At 38.5% G+C, this 13,522-nt stretch overlaps 1 long non-coding RNA gene across 1 annotated transcript; it reads left to right on the forward strand.

Annotated features, from left to right (window-relative positions):
• The first annotated feature begins 8,958 nt into the window (after positions 1-8,958).
• On the forward strand, positions 8,959-13,215 carry LOC112948816. The gene is made up of 3 exons (XR_003249706.1): positions 8,959-9,017; positions 12,591-12,691; positions 13,189-13,215. It is a non-coding gene; the product is annotated as an uncharacterized LOC112948816 (long non-coding RNA).
• The last annotated feature ends 307 nt before the right edge of the window (positions 13,216-13,522 follow it).

Raw genomic sequence — 13,522 nt, forward strand, 5'->3', positions numbered from 1 at the left:
CCTAATGAATCTACCCTTTACTGGCGCCTATTCTAGTCTTTTCTAAAGCAGATTTCAACTTGAGAATTGTTGCTGACTCCTGCCTTCGTTTATATTTCCTGTGAGGTGCTTTTTCAGGTTTCGTATTTCTCACCCAGACAGTAGCAGCAGGTTTCTTTAGGCTTTATCCTCTGCAGGAAAACAGATGCAGTTAAACCAAGAAGACAGAGCAGATTGCTGCTCGTTTGCTTGTGTGCAGAGAGCAGGATTTTACACKCGCTTAGTGGGGTCTTGGGGCAGGAAGGCGAGGGAGTAGCCAAATACAGAAGCATACAGGTGAGAAGCATTGAGTATTGGAAGGAAGTGTCTGCAGAAGGTGCCAGTGCTGTGCGTGTGGGCTGCAGCACCAGAGCTTACAGACTGGTTAAGCTTGTACAGTCCTCCTTTATTTCCTTTTTTTTTTTTTTCTTTTAAAAAAAATGCTTTATATTATGCTATATTTTTGTTATGCTGTATAAAATGCTCTATATTAGAGCACAAAATAATATGTATGTGGAATACAAGATTTCCTTATGGAAAGGATGGAAAATAAGTCTTCTTAACTAGCCCCCTTCTTAACTAGCCCCCTTCTTAACTAGCCCCCTTCTTAACTAGCCCCCTTCTTAACTAGCCCCCTTCTTAACTAGCCCCCTTCTTAACTAGCCCCCCCCAAAGCATGTGCTTTGTGTTGTGTTAAGAATAGACTGATAAGCTTGACCTGAAAAGATTAAGAAATAATAGAGGGAAGATTTTTTTTCCCTATTATCAGCAAGATCTTATTCTTGATTCATTCCATGTTTCCCTTTCCAGGATACAGTGTATTCAGGATCTTTAGATGTTAGTTGGGTCAGTGTCTGTTTTCCTGAAACAGATATTTTGTAATATGTGGTGCACATTTTTTGAAGCTGAATTTACTTTTATGAAGTAGTAGTCTTAAAGTACTCCCCCCGTAGTATTTTAATTTTCTTACAGTGTCTCAGAAGTACCTGAAACTGTATGTATTTAAGATTGCATATCCATTGTTTTTGCCTTATCATGGTATGCAAACTTCCTGCAGGGGAATGCTTTGCAAGTAAGAAGTGATTTGAATTGGGCACGTTGTGAATTGAGATACAGTCTSAGATTGTACAGAGCTGTGCCCTCTGGTGTTCATTTGGAAAAGCAACCAAACAAGTGGAAAATGGCCCGAATGCTGTAAGGGGTCCTATTGAAATTAAGTTGGTGGGAACTAACATAGCACGGCTACTCTGTTTTTGTGCAGGATTGCATCCTCAAGCTGTGTAAATGCTGCATTCTGAGATTCCAGAGTTTGCTCATTCCTTCTTGCCTGGACTGTACAAGTTAGATCACTTTATTTTTAAAATTTCCTTTTAAAAGGAAGAGGGAAAAAAAAGGCATGAAAGAAAAGAGCAGAAGGCAAAAGTAAATGAAGGAAGAAAAAAAAAAGTATTTGTAAAATCATAGTTGGGTCAATTCCCCACTCAGAAGAAGTAACATGTAATAATAGAAGTTTTATGAACCTTCCCAATAGTGTTTTATCACTATTTTTAGAATGTGATTCACTAGCCAAGGAGGAAGCATAGTACATTTTTTTAGTGATACAAAGACATTCTGCTGATTAAGTCCTGTTGTCTTGTAATTGCAAAAAGACAATGCAGAAACAAAAAGCAATGAATTATGAGTTCAGCTTGTTCTGAGGGTATAGCAGGGCTGTACATATTTTTAACTTATTTCTCTTAGTCTAAAAATCAGCATTTAAAAAAAAATCTGTCAGGATATATTCTGATTATGGTTTAGTCTAGTCACAATCACAGTGGAATACACATACCTGCAGAATATTTCCATACATGTTTGAATACTGCCTTTAAGCTGGGTTTTGTTACCGGATAATTCCTTCCGTGGTTTCTGGGTTTTTGGTTTCTGGGAGGGTTGCAGCATATGTAAATCATGCATTAAGTTGACCTTTGCTTTCAGATGGATAATATTTTATTATCATGAAATATCATTATTCTGAAGACAATATTGATATGTTTTGCCAACCTGAAGATTTTTTTTGTGTGTGTGTGTTTTTTTCTGAGAATTACAGTGATTTAATATATCCACTCTTTGTCTCTTGAAATACTGCCAAATATCTAGCAAACAGTCTCATTTGATATGCAGCTCTCAAACTTGTCCTTACTGAGATGTTATTTTAGATCAACCTTTTTCCTTGCTATGGGTAGCCATGAAAAAATGGGATTACTTCCTTGAGACTGTCACTCCAAGCCTCTGGTGTGGGCTTGGATGCTGCTAGAAATTGGAACAGTCAATGTGGCTAAATCTCTGTGAACCTTTTGCCAAGTCTAATCTCAGTTTCTTGTCAGCCTGACTAATTTCAGAAGTTTTCTTTTGCAGGAAGTTGTATTGTGTGCTTGCCTTGTAGGGACTTGGTCCCAGATAGGGAATGGGTGTATAAGATGAGATCATTTTCTGGCTTGGAGTGGATGTTTAATAGCTTAGGTTGGTATACTAGGAAAAAAATCAAAAAGTAGGTCATATAAAGAACAGATAAATCTAGATGTCTGAGGATAACATTTTAATATTTCTCACTTAAGGAGGAGGCTTTTGAAGTGAACATGTAAAAATCTTAGATACTGTTATAACAACAATACAAAMCAAAAATACCTATACTAGAGAGGTTCAAAACCATGTAGAGACTGCTAGCAGGTGTGTTTGAGCAGTGTTTGTATGAAAGCACTTTTACATTCGAGTACAAGTGATGGTTCAAGGTGTAAAAATCTGTACTCAAGAACAAGAATAGAAACCCAAAGAGAAGAAATTGTTAATTCACTTAACTAAAGATAGTCAAGGTAAATGGAGAGGCTGCATCAAGGTGGTAAGAGATTTTTAATATGGTTACTTTCCCCTGATCTTGGGAGATGCAACATTTGTAGCCAAGTCAAAACAAAACTAACAATTAMCTAGATATTAAATTGTGAAACAACTTTGCTGTATGTGATTAAACTGAGAACCCCGTGTGTTTGGTAGAATACTGTGCAGACCAAGTCCTTGCAGATGGTATTTATAGATGCTCATGCTGTAGCAAAAACAAGATAAAACCCAGTCAAAAACTCAAGGTCAGTGGTAGGATTCAAAGGAGAAAAGTCCGGTGTCTGTGGACTGAAGAAATTGGGGCATACACTGTCATGATGGTTTCTGCAGTTGAATACCAGGGCTGTGGATAAGTCATTAGTGGTGTCTGCTTTTCTAACTGAGAGTTTGAGGCATTAGTTTTTGCGTGTATGGATTAAATGCGAGCTTTTGTTTCTGTGTTGTCTTTCACCAATGAAATAGGATTAAGCAGTGTGCTAAGGACTAATCTGGGCCATCAGTTTAATTCACCAGTTTATGTTATTGATTCATGGCCTATTGACTTGGACACTCTCTGATTACAGGCCCCCATTTATATTTATAACCGCACTTCTTTATGCATAACCTGTAGCCCACAGTGTGGGAGGACACCTGCCTCCTACAAGCATCAGGGACAAGCTTTTTCAGGGAAGAAGCTTTGTTCAAATTGTTCTATGTGTTTCTGTCCATCCAAAGTTGTTTTTTTCCAGGTATTTCTATGAAGGCATGGGTTTGTATATAATGCAAGGAGTTTTTCTTACTATTTTTCCCCCCGCCTTGTAAATTCCAATGCAGCATGATTGCCTCCCAGTAAAACTCTGCTAGCTGCCCTGCTCTTGAGTTTGTTCCTCACCTTGTTCTCTCTCTTGCTTGGGTTATTTAAGACCTGCGCCTGAACAGCACCTGGCAATGGTACTTGCCAGAATCAGTGCTGAGCGTTCTCTTCCCTGCTGCCCAGATGCGACCTGCGACTGCGGCCTGCGAACGCTTCCTTAGGGAAAGGCAGTGAGACACTGTCAGGAAATTGGAGGAGAGATGCTCGGTAAAATGAAAACCACTGACACAGTAATTTAAGATTATCAAGGCCATGTTGTGCAACTTGAACTATGTATGGCAAAGATGCAAGAACTTTAAGAACTGTGCTGTATAGGCTAATTCCTACATTTAGATGTTGAGAAACCGAGATCAGTGAGACTTGTGCTTTAATGGTTGGCAGGGCTGCGAACATGGTGATAATACTTGGTAATACTTGATTTTTCTAAAATGTTGCAATCTTTCAGCCTCTTTCAGCTGTTGAGGCTCATAYAGGCAGAGACCTTGAGAAAGGATACGCAGGGAATACTAGTGGAGAAATGCCCTTCTGTATTGCAGAGGATTGTGGCAGAGGAATTTTTGCCAAAGATTGGGAGCAGCTGAAAGCAGCTCCTTGCTACTTGAAAGAAAAGAGAATCTCTGTTTATTGAAAAATCCCTTTGGGTTGCTTATGGATTGTAGACAGTTAATTTGTATATAAATGACTATTTCTAAAGGAGAGTGTAAAGGAGAGTGCAAAGAAATGCAATCTTTCCTCTGAAATATTATCAAAGGTGTGGGAAAACACTTTGGTAGCATGAGACTGGATAAAGTGACCCAGGGGTCTATATATCCTTAAGCAACATGTATGCTTTGTGCATATAGATCATTTTAGAACAGATATTCAACATTGCCCTGTAGTTTCAGTGAAGACCCCAAGGGACCTGTTAATCTGTACKCTCTGAAATAACCTGCTCTGTGCTTTGGAATTCAGGGTTAATGTGTTTGCTTTTTCTTTAATTTTTAGGAAGAAAATTATTTGCTGTAATTTTTGGAGGGGAGGGATTTGAGGATTTCTCAGTGTTTTGGTGTGTTTAGGGTTCTTGACAAGCAAGGACATGGAGTTGCTCTAATAGGATATTTATGGATGCTGCCTTTGTTGTTTTTTTTTTTAATGACACGTGATCACTTACAATGTGAAATTACATTGAAAAGGAGGTCATTGGGGATCAAATGCGTCTCCTTCCCCCCTCCAAATATGTTTAAATTCAGGAGTAGAGCTAAGTAGACTCCATGCTCTGAAACAAAATTGTTCTTGAAACTGCTTAATCCCGTTACGCCTAGATTGAATGTTCTTTTTGATTTTTTTCAAGTTGTGCTGATGTTAGAGCTGTCTGGCCCTGCACGTCCCCAAGCGCCGCAGCTTGGAGGAGACGGCGGCGCTGCGGCTGACTCCAGCCGGGTGTTCGCGCTCCTTAGCAAGCTTAGGTGGTTGACAGGAGTCAGGCTCCTGGTGGGCCTGGRATGATCTGGCTCCTTGCAAAGTGCAGGGCTTGCTGCCACTGCCTCCTGAAATATAACTGAAGGGGATGGAAATAACTTTATATCACTCATATCCGCTTGCTAGATCCTAAAAGCGGAATCTGGTGAAGTTCTAGGCTCTGCTTTTGGGTCCAAGTGTGTGCAAGGTTAATGCTTTAGTACGTAGTTTTTGGCAGCTGCTTTACTGGATCTAATTGTGATTCTGTTCTTAGTGTTATTAGGTTATCCACTTCTTTCATTTATAGATCTGTAAGCAAACCATACATGCTGGTGTTAGCAGCAGCTTTCTTTTTTGCCTGCATACCCAGATTTGATTTATAATCTTGATGTTGTCAGCATCTGACTCTAATTAACTGGATAAATGAAGTTGAGAAGATCTTGACTGAATTAGTAGCTGAAGAATGCACCGTACCAGAAGCAGATGGAGAAAAAACTCAGTGTGTTTAGTTTATGACCATTCCCTGGTTTATGGCCATTTCCTATTTTAAGGGAAAAAGTTCTGCCAAATCAATTCTTGTCAAATGCTAATTAAATTATAGTGACGATTAATCCTGATGTAAATACATTATTTCAATGTTTAGGGGAGTTCTTTAAAGACTTAAGAGCCATTGTGAATACATTCTTAATCTGGAGTGCATTTGGCAGACAGAAAATGCCAATTAGATAATTCAGTGACAGTTTATGTAGTTGAATTTATCCTTTGTAAACAATATCTGTTGTTTTTAGCCTCTGTTATAGATAGAATTCAGCTAAATGTTTTCATTGGAAAAAAAAAATCCTTAGTGACATTTTTAGCATGCTCTTTATTGCAAAGTCTTACTTTTTTCTTAACGGGAATCTAGAGACTTGCAAAAAAGCAAGCGTTACCTTTTCAGAGCTGTGGAAAACAGGGTGAAGCAGAAAAGTGCTCTCTAATGTCATTGAATAGGCTGAGGATTAAACACGTCTGCGAGCTCCATCCATGCCTCAAACGCTGTGRAAGGAGTATCCTTTCAGAGCACTTTCTATTAATAAAACAGCATATGCTAAGGAAGCTAACAAGGGACTCCAGTGGTTTTATTATCCCATATATAATGTGATTCTTCACTTTGATTAATAGCTGAATTCTACAGTGTGAAGCTACAACACTGTTAATTGGAATAAAATCCCAGCCTTGCTCTAAGAATGTTTTATCTGCTGTGAGGAGAAGTTAGCACCTTGCTCCTTACTGGTGAAAAAGCTTTCTTGGTGAAGAGCTGCTAGTAAGCTGCATAACTTGTTTCTCTTTTTCTTCTTCTCTCTCTCTTTTTGCAGCCAGCCACTGTGGTCACCAGTCAGTGCTCCTCAGGAATGTGTTTGGAGGCAGCCTTCAGGGAAAGCTCCGTTTGGGTTCCAGATTGATGAGGTAAAGCAACAGACCTTAGCATTTCCTTAGTCCATCACAATGGCGCCTGCAACACCTCAGTTCACCACTGTGCTGGCAGATGTATAAAACAAAGTTTGAGCTTAATTTATTGATAGTGGAGAAAAGACATCTCTGCTCCTTCATCTGCACTGTTCTATGAATTATATGCTTATGTAGGGTGAAATGCTGAATTTTTCTATGCACCATAATTCATTATGCATTTACTGCTAATAGATGAGAGTTTTGCTGATTTGGGGTGGCATGTGTTATACTTGCAAGCTGGAAATAAATATTTTGGCTTTCATTGGGAAATTGAATTTTATCTGAAAGTGATAAAGTTAGGTAACTTTACAGCTCCATGCCCCAAACACTACTGGTATCTCTAGCCTCATCGCAATAAATAAATCAATTGACATTAGAAGTAGACTTGTTTTTAAAAAAACAAACAAAAACTCTCGCAGTGGACTCTTGCATCTGCCATGGTTAGGAGACAAATAGTATGTGTGTGAAAGTGACTGCAAGTGAAAAGAACAGAGCAGGATCCTGTTTCGCATTTGCATCAATTATATGGGGCAAAACAAGGTGTCACAGGGGGAACATTCTGTGGTGGCCACCAGTATTTTTCCTAGGTGAAAGGGTAATTATTTTGCTGTTAGTTCTTAATTTATTAATAGTCAGCCCTAATGTTAGGGTAAAGGATTATTCCAAACATGGTGACAGATCAGCTGTGTGAAAGATGTAGCGATTGTGCTGCTGATAAGAAAAGCTATTAGTGTAAAGAGAAAGGTCAGTTTGGAATCTGAATGCCACTGACTGGCATTTAAGAAAGAAACCAATAATGAAACGAAGCTTTACTTGTATATGGTCAGTTTTTTTGCAATGCATAATGCTGATTTTTAAATGCTAAAACAGCAGAGATATGCTGCCTAAAATGCAAACGAACTGCTGTCCAGATGAAGAGCAGGTTTGCTGTGATCTTGCAGGGGTGACRTTCAGAAGCCGAGATTGCTCCTGAAGAACACTTACCAGCAATCTCCTCTTCTTTTGAACTCTGAGTGCTCCAGGGCAACCTTTTCTACGTCTGAGAGTATTATACAAACTGATTTAAACTTAACAGATAACAAAATAAAATAAAAAGTCCACCACCACCTAAGTGATTTGTTTCCTGTACAGCCAAACCTCTGTAGTGTTAGTTGCTAGATACTGCATACAGCTCTACAGGATGCAAGTTATGTCATTAATACCTTGTATGTAAAGACAGATACACAGCTCCTTAAATTGCTTTGGTGTATGTGTGCATGCAGGAACAGTGTGTTTTTTTTCTCTCCTTAGAGAATTTTTGAACTGCAACATACATAAAATTCACCTAATGGAATGTAGAGAAACTCTTGCCTGTTGTAGTTCTCTGCATTCGATTTATGTTTGCATCAAATCAAAATATCTTGAGTAAGATTAATATCTAAAGTGGAATAAACAAAGCTTTCAAAAATATGCATTTGAAGGGACAGTTTCATGCCTGCAGTAAGAAGTTACTCATTAGGTTTCTCCCCCTGAGGACTATTCCCATTTGCTGTTGTCTCTTGCTTTTGTCTTCTAGGATTTGTGTTCATAAACTAAAATTGTAACCTTTCCTGGTAGTTGGCATAAAAGAATTTATTTGATGTGACACACAAACATGACAAAAGCAAACTTCAGTTCTTGAGATATTTACTSCTATTGTATGGAGTGAGTTTCAGGAATCTCTCCTTCATATGCTATGTTTTTTTCATTTAGTGACAGATTTATTGATAAAGCGAGAGCCTGTATAGGAGATAGTGGAGGAGGAAGTGAAAGATGCACTGAAATACATTACTGACTTTTTAAACTGTGGAATTATTTCCTTGTGTGTAATGAAGATGGTAATTGAATGCATTAAGAMACTGTTGCTTGTCTGTGTCTCCTCACGGCCCATGGCAGAGCACGGAGCGGTTTTGGCCTCCTGTAAACGCACAGGGACAATTGTCAGGAGAAGGGAGTCGTTGTGCACAGACTCCAGCAGAGAATGGGGTGGTTGGGTAGGTCCGAGGAGCCAGGATTGGCCGTCTGGGAGGAAAGCAGCACAACCAGCAGTCAAGCCTGCCACTAAGTTTAAGCACAGCTCAGTAGGTGCGACTTAGCACGCTTAAAAGTCATTTTTGTACTTCYATAGATACAGTGGCTTTGTTTACGTTGTCTCTGCAAACTAGGATTTAGGAAACTTTTCCTAGATTTCAAGCATATTTTTTTTCATATTGCAGGCATCTTCATTTTTAAGAAATTTATTGTAAAATATTCAAATGCTGTAGTTGGAGAAGAAAAATAAGATCGGTATTTTCTCRTTCAGCTACATCATGAATTAGTCAAATGAGAAAAGGTGAGTTGATGAGAGCCACATTCATTGCTATAGGACTGAACTTTCAAAATTTGTCTTTCCATTGAATTGTACCAGYGTTTAGATTTCTGGAGAGTTTTGTTTTTGATTGGGGAATGTCTAATATGTGCCCAGCCTGTCTCGGCATGCAGGGCTTGAGCATGCTTAGCCATTTGCTGATTCTGCCAATGAGAAACCACAGGAGGCTGGCAGAGTTGCTCACAGTGCCCTTTGCAGTGTTGGAGCACAGGGATAATAAGCTGGGCATGCCCTTCGTTCTGTCCCGTTAAAAAAATTGCCTCTGAATTTACATGAAACAACAAAACAGCTGCTGGGGAATTTGTGTCCAGCCCACAACCTTACTTACCTGAATTGCTTCTGATGTCCCTAAGCAGCTGCATAAACATAGTGTAGACAAGAGTTTGAGAGGGTAGAGGAAGGAGGATATGGTGCATATGATGAGACAGTCATATCATCAGTTACTGTAACTGATTACATGGAAAAGGAGTGCTTAACTTTTTGCTTCATTTAATGCTGTTAAAGAGAAAGTAATGGTAACTTGATCCTGTGTGGCCAGCAACCATGTGGCAGGTTACCTTGATAAATGTAGAATAAAYAATTGAAGACAAAAGCCCAACTGAGAATGGGATAAATGGGAGAATTCTGGAATTATTTTTTTTAAGTACTAGAAAAGAATAGTGACTTATTACAAGAGGCCTATACACACATTAATGCAGTGCAGAAAGGGCACAGAAGTTTTGTTGCCTTCAAAGCAAYCATTACTGCAAGTGACAGTATATTTTGTGATAACAGCTTGACTTTCACCTATGTTTCACTTGGGTGCTTTTGATGGCATCTCAAGGAGTATTGCTGAAATGCAGCCAGCTACTAAGGCTCTGTGTAGCCGATGGATTTTCTGTAAGTAAACTGCATGAACTGCTAATGGTCAGGAGTTATTTTTCTTAGGCTGAAACCWAGTGCAAGCAGATGCAAAAGTCTTGCTTATAAGCTTTCACTCCACTAAGAATTTTTATTTCAAATGCAACACCTGCAGTTTCTTCAAATCCTTTGGTTTGCTTGTAGTGCTAATCTGTGGTCACAACACTGCATCCCCACAAAAAAAACAGAGAGGATGTTCTCATAGAACAGGTGTAACACTGGAAAAATATTCCTTGCAGACAAGCAGAAATGATGCACATTGACTCATAGGTTTCTGCTCCTCCTTTCACTCCTCTATGACCACTACAGATGCACAGCCATTATTCTCATCATTCAACCTGATGCTTTTGCTTTTTGCAAATTGAGTGCATCAGTGGGCATAAATAAACCACACTTTCACTGGCATTACACTGATTAGCCCCATCAAATAGATCTGAGGTGCAGTATTAGTAATACTTTCAGTGCAAAGGTATGTGTAAGTAGTGAGAAATTAGGTTTTTAACTAAGGTGCTGCACAGATGCTTGGGTTTAAATACCAGAGGGACCTTCCTGTTCAGATGGTTCACCTGTGTCACTTGGAACAACCATTTTTGGACAATAAATCATGAAGCTTCTAATTTCGTCTTGGCCTACAGCAACTCTGTTTGGGGGGGAAAACATCTGACAGAAGTACTTCAAGTGATGGAGAGTGGTGGGTATATTGTCCCAATAATTAATCAGCACTGATATTAAACGACTCTCAGGTGGAGGTTTTTSTAGTTTCAGCTTTCAGTCAGTGCCTCTGATGTTGTCACCTGTTTCTGGATTAAAGAACCACTGCTTATTAGAAGCCCCTTCCCTATTTGGTAGCCTCTGGAGAATTTGTTTCCTCACTGTCCACTGGATAATCTCATGRAAAAGCCTCCTTGGGCTTATGGACAGAAGTCATGTTTCCCACAGTGGCTAGTGCACTAGGAACCTCTTTGAGGCTTTTTATCTTTTGAACATCGGAATAATTCGTTAGTGTAGCACTGTGAATCATGGTGAAGTTTTAGAAATAAATTGTTCTAAGAGATGCCTCTCCCATCCTGCAAACTTTAACATCTCTSTCTTCTGCTAGTTAATGTTTCCTATGCTGCCTAGTGAGTGGTGTTGTAGAAGGTACTTTTTGCAGTGAGATAGTGATACTTCCTTCTGATTTCATGAAGTTTCCATTTATCAAGTATCTGACCTATACTTTGTCTAATGATTTTTTTTTTGTGTACTTAAATAATAGCAAACTGTGAGATAATCAGGTATGTCTTTATTTCTGAAAGCAGGCTCAGTTTTTCCAAAGAGTATGCTTTTAAAGAGTTTGCAAGTGTTTCTCACCAGCTATTTCCATTGAAAGTTGACAATTTCTGGGTCCTGATTGTGGGGGGGTGAGGAAGAAGAAAGAAAGAAATGSAAAAGCAAGCAGCAAGAGTGACAGAACGGAGGTAACCAGGGGTGTGCTTGTGTTAGAAAATGAGGTTATATAGTAGAAGCATAATTATAGATTAAAGCAATTGCTCCTGAGGACCTGGTGTCTGTGTTACATGTGTTTTGAAGAAGCTTACTTTGTAAAATAGCTCTAGTCTGGTCCAGTAGACTGAATGSCAGTTGGCATTAGGAATGCAGCTTCTGGTTTGTAAATATGACGGTATGTGTGTATATTCATATACATATATATATACACACACACACATATGTATAGTATTGCTTTATATTTATTTATAACAACAATACTTAATTTGGATTCTCTGCTGCATAAAATAGGGTTGAGTTATCATGCCACCAACTTTGTGTAGCGTTGTGTGTATGCAGGCAGTGCTGCATTGTGTGGGAACAACAGTTTTCTAGCACGTATGAAATGTCTTCAGGGCTTTGTTGGGGCAGCACCGTATAGAGGYAGAAGTATCCCTTCAAAAGAGAGTTTTTACTTCGGTTCTGCAGCATGTGAGATGTTTTGCTATCAAGCATACCAAAGGAGTTTAGACTGCCCTGAAATTTGTGTGTAAAATAACTCATAYAGTAGTGTCAAGTTTGGATGATCCAAGAGCAAACTTTTGGCTTAGGATGTGTCCCTTAATTCTTAAAGCCCCCTTCTACTGGATCTGATAGGTGGGGCATGTTCTTTAGCCCCTATATCAAAACAAATCTTTTTGAAGAAAGTCGAGGCACGTTATGAATACTTTATRAGTTGGTTATTTATTTATGATAGTTATGGCTTCATTAAAAATGGCACTACCTGCTGGGCAGCACAGCTATGCTTTTAACAGTTTTTATCAGATTGTTAAAATTACACAGATAATGAATATTTCAGTAGTGAGAAAGAGCAAACCATTTAGCAAGCTGTGTTTGCTCTAGAATCTCATGGTGCCTAAAATGGTAGTGCCTGTTAATTTGTTTAAATAACCCAAGGCTTTTTGGTTTTGGTCTTGCATTAGGAAAGGGAACTTTAGGTTGCCCATAGCAATTTCAGTAAGTCGGAAGGGCTACTTTTCTGAGTATCARTAATCAGTATCTATAGATCCTTTTTGTCTATGCTGGATATAGTGCAAAGAACGTTTTTGAAAGGAAAGATCTAAAAAAGAAAAATGAAATATTTAGTGATTTTTTTTTAAATTATGGTTTCAGAGCTGTTGCTCTCATCAGTACGCTTCTACACTGGAAGAACTGATGGACTGAAGGAATGGACAGCCAGCTTTCCTGTTCAGTGCCTACCACTGGAATTAAGGGTATCAGTTTTAATTAAACCATGTGAGATTTTRCTCATGGACTGCCTTAGTGTAGTTTTAAGAATTTCCACTTGGTGGAGCTTTATGATTGAATTTTTAATACATATAATTTTGTGTATTTAATTCAGACTTAGTACCTTTATCATTATAGTGAAACAAAGCAAATTTGAGAAAACGAAGAGCATGTTTCATATTTAGTACTCCCTTTCACTTGATCTTGTACCAGACAATGTGATAATTCTTATAACTTGAAAATTACTTGATATGATGAATTTTAATCGTTTAAGAATTGAATAACACAATAGATGTAATGGATAATAACATTACAGTTTTAATATTATTCCTGTGTGCATTTTATGTGTATCCATACACACATCTCCCAAATCAGTAAAGCATTTTTAGATAATTATTCTAAAAACCCTTTATTCTTACTGTGTGGGGTTTTATTTAATTCTGAAAGATCATAAATAACTTTGGAAATCACTTTCTCCCTGCAGAATGCCTGAAAAGATGGAGTAGTTTTCACTGGGATGCCAGAATGCAGCATATGTGCCAGTTCTTGCAGATACTTACAGCTTGCCCAGACTTAATATCCAAGTTAGTCCTGCTTCACACAGCAGATTGGACCAGGTAACATCTTGAGCTCTCTTTCAACCTAAATTTTTCTGTAATTTGATGACAAGTCAAAACTTTAGCCGGGATTCATGATAGCAGGTTTATAAGCATTCTTATGATGATTTTGGTTTTTAGTGTGATCTATTTGTAAAGTGGAAGCTTTTGAGAAAGTAGTATTTTGTTAAGATTAGGGAAGAATTGAGAATTCAGGATATA

This window comes from Nothoprocta perdicaria, unplaced genomic scaffold (genome assembly GCF_003342845.1).
Source record: "Nothoprocta perdicaria isolate Ctin4 unplaced genomic scaffold, notPer1 scaffold_28, whole genome shotgun sequence".
In the NCBI taxonomy this organism is placed as follows: Eukaryota; Metazoa; Chordata; class Aves; order Tinamiformes; family Tinamidae; genus Nothoprocta; species Nothoprocta perdicaria.